General features: G+C 41.6%; 1 long non-coding RNA gene across 1 annotated transcript in view; it reads right to left on the bottom strand.

The window, feature by feature from the left end:
- LOC140726748 (uncharacterized) overlaps positions 1-12,148 on the bottom strand; it is a 67,839-nt gene that overhangs the window by 32,196 nt on the left and 23,495 nt on the right. Inside the window, exon 2 of the long non-coding RNA XR_012098708.1 lies at positions 869-995. This is a non-coding gene — a long non-coding RNA (uncharacterized lncRNA). The remainder of the gene's footprint in view (positions 1-868; positions 996-12,148) is intronic.

The following is a 12,148-nucleotide window of genomic DNA, read 5'->3' as shown; positions in this document are numbered from 1 at the left end:
TGGTACCAACATGTACCACGACCTCTGGCTGTTCTCCCTCCCACCGCAGGATGTCTTGGACGCAATCAGAGACATCCCGGATCCTGGCACCTGGGAGGCAAACTACCATCCGAGTTTCTTTCTTACGTCCACAGAATCGCCAGTCTGAACCCCTGACTATAGAGTATATAATATTTTGGATTAGAAATGAGTGTTTTGGGAGATTTTGCAACAGATCAGGAAAAACATTCAGATTGTGTAAATGATGGCCACAGTTAGTATGGGACAAAGAAAGAAGTGCAGTGAAGTACAGTTCAATGGCAAATCAGTGCTCATCCAATACAAGGTGGAACAGAAAGTTATGCTCAGGATTTATCAGCCGGGTACCTTTCTGTCTCTCAAGTATTCTAGACCCCACATAAAGCAAGCCTCTCAGTATACAAGGCTTTGCTAGATTTTGGCAAAGTGGGATGGCATCACACCAATCTATCAGATGCAGAATCAGGTTTAATATCACTGGCATATGTCATGATTTGTTGTTTTGTGGCAGTACTACACTACTATTGATGATAATAACACAAACTAATGAAACCCCCTGGTTTCCTTGGCTGCATCAGTCTAGGGAAAACACTCTCCAGTCCTGCCAAACTTGTGAGATTAAAATGGCTCTCCTGCCCCAAACCCCGGTTTGTGAGGATGCTGTGTAATTTGCTACCCTGTTGCAAATTAGTGACACAATTTAACAGGCACTGCATACGATTAAAGGAATTATATTTACAAATCTTAACTTAATTAAAGGGTTAGCAAAGAAAAACAAAAATAAAAGGGCCCATTTTAATGAAACAAAGTGCACAAATTGGAGCTCATCTTGAACTTCTCTGTCACTCACCTGTTTGGCTCTCGGTGAAAACACACACCACTTTCCGAATGTTGCTCGCATCAATCTCAAACAAACAGGTCTCCTACCAGGTTATATCCTACAACGAGTTCTCCCCAGCGTCTTCTCTCTTTATCTCCTGCCAAACCAAAAAAAAAACACCAACCTTAGTGTCCCTCACCAAGAAAACCTCCCCCTAATTCTACCATCCTAACTGGATGGCACACGTTCCATATTTTCAACATTAGAGCCAGCCGTACAGACTGCTCATACAGATCTGCTAAATGAAATACATATAGCATAGCAGTAAAAATATGAACCAGAGTATTACACTACAAACAACAGTAAGAAATGTATAAAAAAGTTGTGCAAATGGAAAGGAGAAGGTAAATAGCAAGGATTCATTGTCCATTCAGAAATCTGATGGAGGAGGGAAGAAGCTGTTCCTGAAACACCGAGGGCATCTGCTGTGTGATGGGCATCCTTAATGATGGATGCTACCTTTGTGAGAATTGTTCAGAGAACAGAATAACCACCAGCATCACATATTGGTACTGCTTCTGGGATATTATCCCCTTCTCTGTCCACCACCACCATCACAAATGTTCCAGGTGCAACACAAAATTATGATGGCAATGCCATCACAAAACCCACCTCAAAGAATTAAGCGAGAACAGAAAGCTAAGAGTTAGAGTATTAGACAACTGTGAAGTACCAGGTTATTGCTCATGAAACCCACCAACCAGGCTCATATAGACACTTGACTTGTTAACAGCCACTGGACTGAGCAGTGAGAAGGCCACCTTCCTTAAACAATATACGTCTAGGGCAGTGGTCCCCAACCACCCGGCCGCGAGGAAACGATATGATTTGGCGATATGAGTCAGCTGCACCTTGTTGAACGCGCACTGTTGAACTTGAATGCAGGTGAGATTATAACTCACACAAGGTCATCAGTTGCCTAAACGCAATGATACCCTCGCACCAGGGATCACTGGTTGGCCTCAGGTGACCAGCCGCCTCATGTGGCTGGCAGGAAGTGCTGTTGCTATTAGCCAGGAGCGTGGACAGATGGGCGCCGCCTCTAAACCTGTTTAGCACACCGAATGTTCGTGGGGAACCCGGTGCTAAAATATTCGCAGACGGACTTCCGGTAAGATGGCGATTGCTTAGCTGCTCCGAACTTTTGTTCCGTTATTGTCACTATCTTTGCACTAAATGTCTCCATTTTTTAAACCTTAGTTAGGAACTTTTTTGGTTTCTCTTACTTGCCTGTGAATACATCTACCTTACAATGTCTAGCAAGAGTTCTAAATCTGGGAGAAAGGAAGCTCCGGCTCTCTCGGCTGAGACCCGCACTGCACTCGAACAGCTCCGAGACGAAATTTTCAAGGAATTTAGAACCGCTTTCAAACAGCTGGAAGCCAAACTGGATCGGATCAACGATAGAGTGGACGAACATGCTGAACACTTATCTCGCATCGATTCGACCTCTGAAGATTTAGAAAGTCGTGTTCGATACTTGGAGACTCTCTGTTCCAGCCTAGAGGAAAAATCTAACAAACTTCTTTCCAAAATGGTGGATCTCGAAAATCGCAGCAGACACTGTAACCTCCGAATTCTTGGGTTGCCAGAGGCCACCGAACAGGGATCAACCGTGAAGATTTTTGCCCAGTTTCTCTGTGAGATATTCAGGAAAGATTTGCTTCCGAACCGCCTGAGCTCGAAAGGGCACACAGGGTCTACGTTCCCCCCGGAATTCTGGGCTCCCGCCCGCGACCGGTAATTTTGTGCTTCCATCAATACCAGGTAAAACACCGTCTGATTATGGAGGCACGTCACAGAGATTCTTTTACTTTCCAGGATACAATCATTCGCTTTGTGGAAGATTTTGCACCCCAGACCTTAAAGATGCGCGCTGAGTTTAAAGGCGTAATGAAAGTGCTTTTTGATCGTGGTTTCAAACCCTCCCTTCGCACTCCTGCCGATTTACGAATCAAGCTTAATACTGGAAAATATAAGTGGTTTAAGTCAGTGAAGGGGACTGAAGCATTTGTGGCAAGTCTTCCGGCTATCCAGTCATCTTCAGAACCCGATCGGACCTCCTAAAATAGTGGATAAGTACTTCTCGTAGTAAAATTACTTTTTCTGGACTCAGACTTTACTTGAATCACTCAGATATTATTCATTGAAACTCTAAGGGCTGTTGACAATCTCTCCCTGGATTTGGTGTGTCTTTTTTAAATAGACATTCTGTGCTTAATGTTTCCCTACGGACGTTTAAATAGTACTTGTGTAATCTATTTTATTCTTGTATAACTTTATCTATAGAGTTCTACAACTGACTCTAACTTGTTTTGGAGGTTTGAAGTCTTTAGTGAAGGCCTCCCTGTTTGTTGGTTCACAGTTTAATTGCTGATTTTTTAAAATTATTTATTTATTTATCTATCTATCTATCTATCTATCTATCTTCACCCTTTTTTTAGTCTCTGATTTTTTTTCTCCTCTCTGTAAATGGTTGATAAGTACTCTTCTTGAATTTATAATTTTCCCCTCCCTCCCCTTTTTTTCCCCTTTCTCTTACTTTGTTCTTCTATAATTTTTCGCGGGTAGGTTAGTTTTGGTTTTCTTCCGATTTTCTCTGTATTAAGTCTTATATTTCTGCAGAAGATGTTCCAATTTGTAGTTATGTTTTCTAGTGCATAAACTAGTTACTATTTGCTATAGTATTTATACGGAACTGCTGTTAATGACACAGATCCGGAAGTTGTATTTGAGTTAATTTTTTTGGTAGAGCTAGCTGCTTTTTTTGGTAGCCGTCTAGTTTTGGGTTGTGTGGGTGGGGTAGATTTTCCAGTTCCAACATCACTCGCTGTATTTTTTGTGTTTCTTTATTGCTTAGGACATGTTTATGTTTTGATTTTAAGAATCTATGTTTACATTTCTGCTCCCAGACTGCTATTGTATTGCTTGACTTTTTATATGCCTGCTGCCTTTTATGCATTAGTAATTGATAATGGCTAGTGCACTTAAATTCGTGAGCTGGAATGTAAAGGGATTGAATCACCCTGTTAAAAGGAGGAAGGTATTCTCATATATTAAACAACTCAAAGCTGACATTGCTTTCCTTCAAGAAACTCATATTCGTTGTTTTGATAACTCCCGGCTTCTGTCAAAGTGGGCGGGTCAGCATTTTCATTCATCCTTTGCTGCTAAAGCTAGGGGAGTCTCCATTCTTATTAACTCAAATATTCCTTTTGAACTCCATAATAAAATATCTGATACAAATGGCCGTTTTATTATTGTTTCTGGTAAACTATATAACACTAAAGTTGCACTAGCAAACCTGTATGCCCCCAACTTTGATGATGTTAACTTTTTTGAACATTTTTTTCCCTCACTACCAGACTTAAACTCATACTCTCTTATACTGGGTGGTGACTTCAACTGTTGGTTGGATCCTAATCTGGATCGATCGTCCTCTGTTACCAGATCACCTACTAAATCTGCCTTAGCTATCCAATCGTTTCTCTCTAATTTTGGTATCTCTGATATATGGCGTTTCCTTCATCCTACTGAGAGAGATTATTCTTTTTTCTCACATGTTCACCATACCTTCACTAGAATTGACTATTTCTTACTCGATAACCAACTTATTCCATTTGCCCACTCTTGTGACTATCAGAGTATACTGATTTCTGACCATGCCCCAATTACTCTCTCTCTGAACTTTCCTGGTCTCCCTCAGAGGAATAAACACTGGCGGTTTGATTCAACTTTATTATCGGATGATGATCTTTTAAAATTTATTAAGGATCAGATAACCTTTTATTTTAACACTAATACATCACCTGAAGTGCCATCCCAGATTGTCTGGGATGCCATGAAAGCATATCTGAGGGGTCAAATAATCTCTTACACAGCAAATCTCAACAGAAGATCCTGTGCAGATCGATTAGACGTCATTAACCAGATTAAAGAATTGGATCAACTATATGCTCAAATTAAGAACCCTGAACTATACAAGAAGCGCGTTGAACTCCAAACTAAATTTAATCTTCTGTCTACTCAACCTGTCGAACGCCAACTTCTCAAAAGCAAGAATCGCTTTTACATTCATGGGGATAAGTCTGGTAAATTTCTAGCCAATCAGCTGAGGCGTTCCAAAGCCAAACAACATATTACAAAGATCCGGAAGGAGAACGGAGACCTTACATCGGATCATTTAGAAATTAATGACGCATTTAAAAATTTTTATTCTCGGCTTTATTCCTCTGAATCTTTGAATGACAATATCTCTGTTGATCAATTTTTAAAGAATCTGAATATTCCTTCACTTTCATCTGATTTTAAAGCCAAACTTAACGCGCCTATATCATCAGAAGAAATATCTTTTGCAATTTCTGCACTGTCCTCAGGGAAATCTCCTGGACCTGATGGGTTCCCTGTAGAATTTTATAAATCATTCTCCTCACTTCTTTCCCCTCAGTTACTTTCAGTATTATCTGACTCGTTTAATTACGGCAAATTGCCACCCTCTTTCAATGAGGCATCTATTATTCTTCTATTAAAAAAGGGCAAAGACCCAGCAGAGTGCTCCTTGTATAGGCCGATTTCTTTGCTCAATGTTGATGTAAAGATCTTAGCTAAAGTTTTGGCTCATAGATTAGAAACCGTTATTCCCTCCATTATCTCCGATGACCAATCAGGTTTTATTAAAAACCATCTCCCTTTTTATAACATTCGGCGTTTATTCAATATCTTACACTCACCTCCAACTGGGATTCCTGAATGTGTTATTTCGCTTGATGCGGAGAAAGCATTTGATCGTATAGAGTGGAACTACCTTTTTGCAGTCTTGGAAAAATTTGACCTCGGTCAAAGTTTCATCTCTTGGATCAAATTGCTGTACCTGTGTCCTACTGCTTCTGTTTTAACTAATTTTCAGAAATCCCAGGTATTTAATCTCAAACGTGGCACCCGTCAGGGATGCCCCTTAAGTCCCTTTCTCTTTGATTTGGCTATAGAACCTTTGGTGATAGCATTTCGAAATTGTCCTGAATTGACCGGGATTTGGAGAGGGGGTGTTGAGCATAAAGTTTCTCTTTATGCTGATGACTTATTACTCTTTCTCTCAAATCCGTCTACATCCTTACCTCTAATGTTTTCACTTCTTGACCAGTTTAGCCAGATCTCTGGCTATAAACTTAATTTACATAAGAGTGAACTTTTCCCAATTAATAAAGAAGCACAAGAACTAACATTTCGTGATCTCCCTTTTAAAGCAGTCCATAATCAATTTACATATCTTGGAATTACAGTCACCAGGAAGTTTAAAGATCTCTTTTGTGAAAACTTTGCCAATCTTTCATATACTATAAAACAGAGTCTGGTACAATGGTCACCTCTATCTATGTCTTTGGTAGGTCGTATTAATGTTGTTAAAATGTATGTTCTCCCCAAATTTTTATACTTATTTCAATCTATCCCAATTTTTATTCCTAAATCTTTTTTTGATTCCTTAGACTCTATTATTTTGTCATATCTGTGGAAGAATAAGTGCTCTAGAATTAATAAAATCCATCTCCACAAATCTAAAAAAGAGGGTGGCATGGCTTTACCTAACTTGCGTTTATATTATTGGGCAGCTAATATACGCTGTGCTATCTTTTGGTCTTTCTTCCACGGCCAACCCGAGTGCCCTAATTGGGTGGCAATGGAGTTGAGCTCCACTAAAGAATTATCTATCTCTGCACTTCTTGGCTCTGCACACCCTAGTAGTCTGTCCAGATTAATAGCTAATCCTCTTGTTAGACACACTTTGCGTATATGGGCTCAGTTTAGGAAATGCTATGGTTTCTATGGTTTTTCCGCTTCCAGCCCTGTCGCACATAATCACCTTTTTTTACCTATTACGTATAATTCAGCATTCCATGTTTGGTATAGGAAGGGCATTAGACATTTTGAAGATCTTTTCATTGATAATCGCTTCGCTTCTTTTCAGCAGCTCTCTATTAAGTTCAATCTGCCCAATGCTCATTTTTTTAGATATCTCCAAATTAGACACTTTATTGCTCCTTTAATTCCTAACTTTCCTGAAATTATGCGAAAAATGCTATGGACTTATTTCTTTCCATTAATCCACTAGGTAAAGGTTTAATATCAATTATTCGAGATAAATTAGCAGCCTTACGACGGGCCCCTGTGGATAAAATTAAAATGGCCTGGGAGCAGGATTTAAATACCTCCTTATCCGATGAGAGCTGGGACTTGATTCTCAAATCAGTTAACTCAACCTCTCTTTGTGCTCGCCATTGCCTTTTACAGTTTAAGATCGTTCATAGAGCCCATATGTCTAAATCTAAACTATCTCGATTCTACCCTAATATTAGTCCGCTCTGTGATAAATGCAAGAGGGGCGTGGCCTCTCTCATCCATATGTACTCGTTCTGTCCTAGCTTGGAGAAATTTTGGAAAGATGTCTTCACTACGTTATCGTGTATTCTGAATCAGCACCTAGAACCAAACCCCTTAATTGCTTTGTTCGGTTTCTGGGGCGAGACAGATTTATGTCTGAGTCCGACCAAATGCCGAATATTATCCTTTGCCTCTCTCCTGGCTAGATGCTTGATCCTCCTTAGATGGAGAGATGTTGCCCCGCCCTCTCATGCACAATGGCTTAACGACATCATGGCCTGCTTGGACCTCGAAAAAATTCATTATTCAGTTCTTAATTCGGATCTAAAGTTCCATAAGGTCTGGGGACCTTTTATTGAGTACTTTCATAACCTTCCTCTTGACTAGGGTTTTTTTTTTCCTTTTCGGTCCCTTGCTTTCAGTTCCCTTTTTTTTTCTGGTAGTAGGCATTATTATCCTCTGTTGCTAAGTGTATTCACAGTCTGGGAGTTTGATTGTCCTGATTTATACTCTCTATATTGTGTTGTCGTTGGTCTGGAGTTGTTTTTTTTTTGTGTTGTGGGGCTTGGGGAGGATACTAAGTTTACGTGTCTTCAAATTAGGTGCTTTTTTTGTCAAATTCTCTTCCTTTGTAGCATATTGTCATTGTATGCTTAATTTTGCACTGTATTAATGTTCCTCATTGGGATTTGGGGTTTTTAATTTGTAAAATGTATAGAAAAACTAATAAAAAAATATTTAAAAAAAAATATTCGCAGACGACCTAATTCAGGCTCAGGGATTCGTAAGTAACAGAGCAGTTACCTGGCTGCAATGGATGAAAGTCATCCTTCAAGCCAAACTTTTGTCGGCCGATAGATCCTATGGGGGGGTGGGTATGCACCCTGTCGCACGCCTCACTCAGTCGGTTGGTCACTCTCTCCGGACTGTGCCCGCCACAGCCCTGGTACGGGGACCTCCAGCCCTGACATTGTCCTCTCACCCCACCCACGACTAGCCTCACCTGGCCAAGCCATCTGGCGGCGGGCAGGCGGGAAGCTGGAGTTCGGGCGGGGAGGCTCTCTAATGAGGCAATGAAAACTCCTTCGGTACCTTGAGTCCAAGCACCCTGCACTTAAAGACAAACCCGTTGAGTTTTTTGAGCGGAAAAAATGTGAGCAAGCGGGACAGAGCAAGCGCTGAGAGCCACAAAAACTAAATTGCGGAATACACTGCACATAAGGAACCTCCTTCAAGTATCGCTGTATTCCGGTCGTGTTTAACACCCCGCCCCCACCCCCCGTCTGCCAGTACGTAAGAATATTGTCAATATTAAACCAGTCCGCGATGCAAAGAAGGTTGGTGACCCCTGGTCTAGGGTTGGTATGATTTCGATACAACCAAACAGCAGAGTTAGGATGTTTCAATTAACCGAACCCCAATTTGAGCAAATGGTGTGTAAATATTACCCATCGGCAAGAAATAACAGATCGTACACCACATACAATTATAAAGAAAATATACTTACTAATTTCAGCTTTATCAACCAGTTATTAAAAAGAATAGAAAAGGAAAAAAATAAAAGGGCCCATTGCAATTAAACCAGTCTAAATGTGCACATTGTTGGAGCTTGTATTGTCCGAAAGCTGAGTATGACCATTACTCACAGTTCTAAATTCTTATCACTATTCACTTCCCATCTTGGATTCCTTTGACTCGCGAAGGACTCCTTGCAATCCCATCTGTCCATCAGATCGAATCCTACAGCCGTCTGTCCCGATCTTCTCCATCTCCCACCAAAAAGACCATGAGGAGCACCAGTGTCCATCACAAATCTCTCTCCACTCAGGTTTCTCTGGAACCTTTACCTAATTTCACCATCCTGACTGGCTGACACAATATTCCTAAGTTGAATGTCACAGCCCTTTATCTTTACCCAAAACCCAAACATGTTATCAGCAGGGCACACCGCTTCTGCAGAAAACTACTAAAAGGTCTTTGTAAAAATAATCTCTCAGACAGCTGCAGGTCATTCAGAACGCTGCTGCTGGAATCCTCACTATGATCAAGAAAGTAGAACATATCACTCCAGTTCTCAGATCACTACACTGGCTTCCTGTCTGTCAGAGAATTGACTTTAAAACATTATTATTGGTTTCTAAAGCATTGAATGGTCTAGGGCCAAAATACACCTCTGATCTCCTGCTGTGTTATGAACCTTCCCAAGCTCTCAGGTTGTCTGGGATGGGTCTGCTTACTGTCCCCAAAAGTCACAACTAAACATGGGGAGGCAGCTTTTAGCTACTACGCTCCACATATCTGGAATAACCTTCCAGATGATCTGAAGTCTGCCCCAACTTTAAGCTCTTTTAAATTGAGGCTTCAAATTTACAGTTTGCTGTAGTTTTAAAATAGAATCTCCTGCACTGTGACTTGTTCTTTGTTTCTATGTTTACATTGTCTGGAATTTGACCTTTGATTTCTATGTCTTGTTTTATCTAAAGCACTTTGAACTTCCTTGTGTTTAACAAGTGTTATACAAGTAAACGCCTTGCCTAAATGAAATGCCCTACAGCATTAGCAGTAAAAATCTCAACCACAGCATTATATTCTCCTGCCCACCAAAAATAGTCATATCCTCATGAACTTGAAATTTATCAAACCATTATTAATAACACAGTATATAAAGGAACTTTGTAATTTCAGGACCCCCAACTCATTTGTAAATGGTAGTAACATATCTCACTATGAGGACAGGTGCAATACTCTGTTTCCCCAGTGCATCATATGCTAGCCTATCTGGGGGTTTCCTGACTCCCTGAGAACTTCTTTACTCACCTTCAGTTTCTTCAGCCTCAGGCACTCCTTGGGACATTTCCTGTCTACTTGGAGATGTCTCCCCCTGTCCATTACTCATGCCTCCCAGTAACTCAGGTCCCCTGTCACCTGACTGAGCTCAGCTTCATCCCCAATTATATTGGAGCTCAGCTTCCCTCTCTTGTCAATTATTGCATCCTCTTGTCCATTGCTAGTATCCCCACTGTATCTGAGTCAGGGTTGGGAGATTCTGGAATCTCTTCATCAATACTGGGGAGTGTGCATAGGGGAACATATACCACACCCCTATTTCCTCATCCTCTGAGTCTGTACAGCATTTAGTGGTTGGGTCCTTTTTAGGTCTTTCCACTGATTGCTTTTCTATTCTCCTCCTGTGCAGAGTTCTACTAGGTGTAGGTTCCATGTCAGGTTCTGGGTCAACACGTACCTCCTGCCCTTAGGGTAAAAGGTGATTCCAATGGAGAATTTTGACGGGGCCATTCGTGTCTTCTGGCTTCACCCGGAAAACTACACCCACTTTTGGCATCTCGTTCTCACTATATAAGGTGTAGACACCAGTGGTCAGCGAACCTATGTTTCCCTGGTAGCCCCAAATTCCTTATTAAAACTCTGTCTCCAGTCATCAGTTGAGGGAACCTAATCTTTTGATCATATCTCCTCTTGACTCCTTCTGCAACAAATGACCAAATGGCACCTATGCAGGGGTCACCTTGCAGGGCTACTACCAATTCCACAGGACTCAAGGCAGGCAACTGCTTCGTATCCAGAGCAGTCAAGTTGCAATATGCTTGTGGAATGGTGCAACCAAAAGACCCGAAATGATCCACAGCTCTATAATGCCATAGCCTTGCCTCTGATTTCCCCATTGCAGAAAACTGGCTCATTGCTTTAACACCAGAGGTAGGAATGCTCTCCCACTCTCGGTTCATTTCCAGCACCTCATGCAAACGTCATGACAACACATCCACATTCCAGCTCCCCTACCAATATTTCAGGCCAAAATCATAAGCAGACAATGCTGCCAACCAACAATGACCTTTGGCATCCAGCTTCATCGAGGGCAACGTGTACTCTAAGTCAGTGGATTGCTGTCAGTCCTCACCTCGAACTTGGCACCACATAGATTGTCACTTAACTTATCCACCCGAGCCCTTTTCAATCCCAGAAAAATCAACTTCTGCATTGGGAAGTTTTGTTCAGAGGGTGACAGACTCCAGCTGATGAAAGGTCTCACCCCTTTTCCCTGGTCCTGATATAGAACACCACGTAAAACCTCATGATTGGCGTCAGTATGCAGTACGTATGGCAACTGGGGGTTTCTAAAAGTCAACACAGGTGCTTTAGTCAGTAATTCTTTCAGCAGCTGAAAGGGCCTGTGTTGTGCTGTAGGTTTTCTATGTTTCTATGTCCTACCAGTGGGTCCAATTGCCTATCAGATTTGTCACACTTGGTGACAGCACCAGCCAACATCAACTGAGATACTTTGGCTTGAAGGTTTCTCACTGCATCTTGCAAAAGCCCTGTTTGTGTGCCGTAAGGAGTCGCTTCAGCAACAGAGGCTACTACTGATGACTTTGCCCTGCTGATGGAGGCCTCCCACTCCTCCATCGTATTTACCTCCTCTCTAACTTCTCTGTTCAGCTCAGCAAATATCATGAGACAGTCGAATGCTTCAAGCATTCACGTCGCATGACAGCGCGCTCTTCACAACTTGCTCCATCCTTTTACGATGCATCTCATCTAGTTGAATGGCCCCTTTACGGCACAAGCAATGAAGCTGTCTTTGTAGTTTGAAAATGCAGGCAGAAGGTTTCTTCCTTTTGTCTTAGAATGTGTGCCTAAACTTCATCATAAGCTTCACCCTTCATGCCAAAAACGTTTTGTAATGATTGCATGTAGCAAACATGACCAATGGGACCTCACCACCTCGGCAGTCGGACCTTTTATACTCTCTATCAGTTGCAGCCTTTTCACATTTTCTGAGCACTGCCTGTCATCCAGTAACTGAAAAGTCTGCTCCGCTCATCCCCATCAGGAGGAAGAATATGAGACTTGAAA

The sequence above is a fragment of the Hemitrygon akajei genome, chromosome 4, assembly GCF_048418815.1.
Source record: "Hemitrygon akajei chromosome 4, sHemAka1.3, whole genome shotgun sequence".
Taxonomy (NCBI): domain Eukaryota; kingdom Metazoa; phylum Chordata; class Chondrichthyes; order Myliobatiformes; family Dasyatidae; genus Hemitrygon; species Hemitrygon akajei.
This window is presented reverse-complemented; position numbering and strand designations above follow the sequence as displayed.